Raw genomic sequence first — 5,141 nt, forward strand, 5'->3', positions numbered from 1 at the left:
TTTAAATGCCATAATTAAATAATTTAATTTCTAGACTACCAAGATTAAACCCTGAAAATTACCTCTTAACTGCACATATAAAAAATACACACACACACACACACACACACACGTATATATGTATCTGTGTTTGTGGTTTTGCAAATACATAATAACTACCCCCTTTTCAATTTGCTGTTAAAATGTTCTTACAGAGATACCAGGTTGGTGAGCACGTGGAGGTGCTAGGAGAGTGGTGTTCCCAGAGAGGGCATGGAGCTTGGCGCTCCTTCCCACATACCTTGTCCTATGCCTGGTAAGTGTAAAAAATATATATGTATATTTTTACAAAACCCGTGAGGGAAGTGGAATGTAAACTTATCACCTTGTTATTCATCTTATTGACCTTGGTAAGGCTCAGATGTGGTTAAGTAGGCAGAGGCTCTTATCTGGGCAAGCATTGAAGAAGTTAAACAGAAAGGAGCGCCTGGGTGGCTCAGTCGGATAAGCATCTGACTTCAGCTTAGGTCATGATCTCATGGTTCACGAGTTCAAGCCCCTTGTCGGGCTCTGTGCTGGGCTCTGTGCTTACAGCTTGGGGCCTGGAGCCTATTTCTGATTCTGTGTCTCCCTCTGTTTCTGCCCGCCCCCCTGACTTGTGCTGTCTCTCTCCTCAAAAATAAATAAACATTAAAAAAATGTTAAAAAAAAAAAGTTAAGCAGAAAAACGATGAAACCAGAATTACTAGATTATGAAACTGAAAGCTAAACAACATAGGTAAGATAGGGTACAGAAATCATACAATAAAAGCATGATGGCTTTGGGGGCCCATCCAATAAGAAGGACTTAGCTCTTGATACTTGTGGTTTTGTTTTGATGACTTTTTTTTACGGGAGAGGGGGGAGGGATCAGAAACATGAAAATGAAAAAAAAATTACCCTGTTTTTACTACTAGTTTGCTCACTTAAAAATGTTCTCATAGACAAAATTTGTTTTATAAGCTATTATTAAAGAAAGATTCATAAATGTGTAGAGAATTTTGTAATCTAAGTAATCTCTAAAATGAAAACCTGTAAATCTAACTAACTTAGTACAATATAAAGAGGAAGTAGAGAAAACTTCAGATTTAACTTTGATTTTGGAGTAAGAAGGTCTTTGATGCTAGGTAATAAATGGGTAGAACTTTTGAGTAGTAGCAAGGTCAAAAGAAATCTAACACATCCTCAGCACAATTAAGCACAGACTTCAGAAACATTCTTCCAGTAGAGTATTTATTTGAGGAGTTCTTGTCCTCTTCCTTCTGTGGATGGACAGGTGCTCTATCTGTGTCGATTTCCATAGTGTTGTCAGTGCCTGGAACAGGGCATGGCACATAGCAGACCCTTGATAAATATCTGTTGACCTCCTAACTTCTGAAATGCCAGCCGAACAAGTTTGTAAAGTTTCTGTTTTTAGAGAATCACTTTGAAGGGAAACACCTACTCTTATTCTGCTTCTTTCATCTGTCAACCAGCATAACAGACAGCGACCAAGTATCAGAACTCAAGTCTCCATGATCATTTTTGTGACTGACATTGGCTGAAACACAATAAATCATGGGAGTATCATCTTTGCTTGTGACATAGACTAAATATGATAGTGCCCCAGTAGTGAATTCCACAAATATTTAAATGTCCCCAGAATTCCAAAACTTACTTAGACACCTAGTCAGAAAGAGGCCTGGGCACTAGCTTTGTAGATGGTTGTTCTTGGAGGATAAAGTTGCTAAGCGTAAGCTTCTCAGTGCAGCATGAATTACAATCTAGGCTTTTATAGCAAATAGCTTGATTAAGTATATTCTCAAGTGTGGCTTATTAGTTTTAATGGTGGCCTAACTCAAACACCCTTACATGGGCTTATTATGCTTGAATATTTTGGTTTTGTTTTGTTTTTGTTTTAAATTAAAAAAAAATTTTTTTTAAATGTTTAGTTTTGAGAGAGAGAGAGATAGAGTGTGAGTAGGGGAGGGTCAGAGAGAGAGGGAGTACCAGAATCCAAAGACAGGCTCCAGGCTCTGAGCTCTCTGTCAGCACAGAGCCCAACATGGGGCTCAAATCCACAAACTGTGAGATCATGACCTGAGCTGAAGTTGGCCGCTTAACCAACTGAGCCACCAAGGCACCCCTATGCTTGAATATTTTGGAGACAAGATATTTATAGTAATGTTGAAGTTTGATAAAATTCCCACAAGATTCTTAGAAATTTCATTTCATATGTTGCCTCAGTAGCTGGTCAAGGACTTTTTTTTTCTTTAATATAGTGGTCTTCATCAAACCAAGAATTGATATTAAGAGTTTAAGCCCAACATTTACCATAGTGAATAGAATTGTTTATTTTATTTATTTATTTTTGTGATATGCCACTTGAATTTTTTTTTCAAAGTTTTATTTAAATTCTAGTTAGTTAACATATAGTGTAATATTGGTTTCAGGAGTACAGTTTAGTGATTCATTACTTACATAGAACACCCAGTGCTCATCATAACAAGTACCCTCCTTAATACCTATCATTCATTTAACCCATCTCCCCAACCACTTCCCCTCCAACAACCCTCAGTTCATTCTCTGTAACTGAAGAATCTGTTATTGTTTGCTTCCCTTTCTCTTTATTTTCCCTTCCCCTGTGTTCATCTGTTTTGTTTCTTAAATTCCACATGAGAGTGAAATCATATGGTCGTTTTCTTTCTCTGGCTGACTTATGTCACTTGGCATAATACACTCTAGCTCCATCCACATAGTTGCAACTGGCAAGATTTCATTCTTTTTGATGGCCAGGTAATATTCCATTGTGTATATATACCTATATATATCTATATATATATATATCTCACATCTTCTTTATCCATGGAATTGTTTGTTTTAGAGGCAAAGGAAGATTATCCCTAAGGGCAATTGAAACAGTTTTTAGAAATCTTCAAACTACAAGCAGTGGTCCCAGTGAAGAAGCATCTTTCAATATCTCTTTCAACCACTGTAATTTTGCTCATCCAACCATGTGTGTCAAAAATTACAGTGTGAAAGAAATGGCCAGTTTTATTATTTGTCCTAAATTCCTGTGCTAACTTCAGAAGGTGGTAAGCATGAAGGGAAAGTGACCTTGTCACAGGGACTTTAGCTTCTGTTGAGAGATTGGAGAAGAAAAAGCCTTCATGGGAGTAGCTAGCCATTTCAAAAAATTATAGTGCATTAATGGAAGTAATTACAAAGTAATGCGAAGAAGAGAAATTTGTCTCCTTCCCTGGCTCCTAGAAAGGGAAATAAAGGAACTTTTGTATCAGTCCCACTGAGATTAAGCAACCAACAGGGAAGCTGTTGGCAAGGAGACAGCTGGTGCAGAGATTACGCTATTAGTAATATTCCACAGAAAGATAAAGGGAGGAGGGATAGGGTTTGGACACTTCCTCCCATCTGACAAGAGCTTTCTATTGTTTCCTTTTTTAGGCCTCAATCTTGATGTGCTTTCAAGCACTCTGTCATTCTTTCTCTTTCTCAGCATTTTCTCATCGGTTCAGTCTTCTCATTTCATTATGCTAAGCCAGAGAGTTGGTGCTAACAGGCTACCTGCTTGCTGTATACATTATTTGTTAATATGATTTGCATGTAAGTATGGGTTATTGATCAAGGACATGGGAGAGTCAAGTGATCAAATAGATGGAAGAACATAAGGGTGGGGATCGCTCATAAGGTTTGAGGTACAGAGTGTAAAAAAGCAGAATGTTTAATCATAGTCAGGAGTCCAAAGGTCTATAAGAATAGGTCTCAACCAGGGCTTCACACCAGAATCACTTAGGGAGTATACATTTTAAAAATACATATGCCAGGGTCCCAGCCAGACTTACTAACTCAATGTCAGTGGGATCAGGTTCAAGATGTGAATTTTATTTTCTAGATTCTATAGATGATTCTAATGCAAACTACTATATAAGAGCTACTCTTTTAGGGCATAAACTAAAAGTTATACATCTGTTTCAAGGGCAGGCAAGAATACTTGTCTTAGAGGAGAGCAGAAAAATTTTCTAGAGTCTCAGTGCTCTGTGGGGAGAAATATGTTCTCATGATATGGAAAAGGACACATTGAATCCTACAACTTCCTTCAGAAATCCATTCCAATAGCTGTTTTCCTATCAAAATATTGTTCCTCATGTGAAACCCATTTGTTTGTCCTTCATAGAGAAAAGCAAAACAAAATGAAACTGATCACTGTCTTTGTGTCTTGTGTATATATACCTTTTCTTTCTCTATATTGCCATTATCAAATCCCAGTCGGAAAGCTGTGGGTGAAACTAGATGAAATAATTTTATGACACACTCAATAACTAAGACAGTACATTTACTGTATTGTAGATTAGGTAACAACCCTAGTGCGGTCACTTCATTGTCTCTTAAAACTTCAGTTTTTGAGAAATAATCATAATTCTTCTTATCTTTCTTCAGAGATGTTATTTTCTAAAATATGACTCTTTACAAATCTCTTCCTTTACAGCTTACACATTTGGTATATTATTTTAAAAATCCTCCCCTTGAGGGAGCCAAACCATAAGAGACTCTTTTTTTTTCTTACTTTATTGTCAAGTTGGTTTCCATATAATACCCAGTGCTCATCCCACCAAGTGCCCTCCCGCATGCCCATCACCCCCTTCCCCTCTCCCTCACCCCCATCAGCCCTCAGTTTGTTCTCAGCATTCAAGAGTCTCTCATGGTTTGCCTCCCTCCCTCTCCCCAACTATTTTTCCCCTTCTTCTCCCTCATGGTCCTCCGTTAGCTTCCTCCTAATCCACCTATATGTGCAAACGTATGGTATCTATCCTTCTCTGCCTGACTTATTTCGTTCAGCGTTAACACCCTCAAGTTCCATCCATGTTGCTACAAATGGCCAGATTTCATTCTTTCTCATTGCCATGTAGTATTCCATTGTATAAATATACCATGTCTTCTTAATCCATTCATCAGTTGATGGAAACTTAGGTTCTTTCTAGTTTTGGCTATTGTTGAGAGTGCTGCTATGAACATTGGGGTACATGTGCCTCTGTGCATCAGCACTCCTGTATCCCTTGGGTAAATTCCTAGCAGTGCTATTGCTGGGTCATAGGAGCGTTCTATTGTTAATTTTTTGTGGATGCTCT

Source organism: Crocuta crocuta, unplaced genomic scaffold, assembly GCF_008692635.1.
Source record: "Crocuta crocuta isolate KB4526 unplaced genomic scaffold, BGI_CrCroc_1.0 scaffold219, whole genome shotgun sequence".
Taxonomy (NCBI): Eukaryota; Metazoa; Chordata; class Mammalia; order Carnivora; family Hyaenidae; genus Crocuta; species Crocuta crocuta.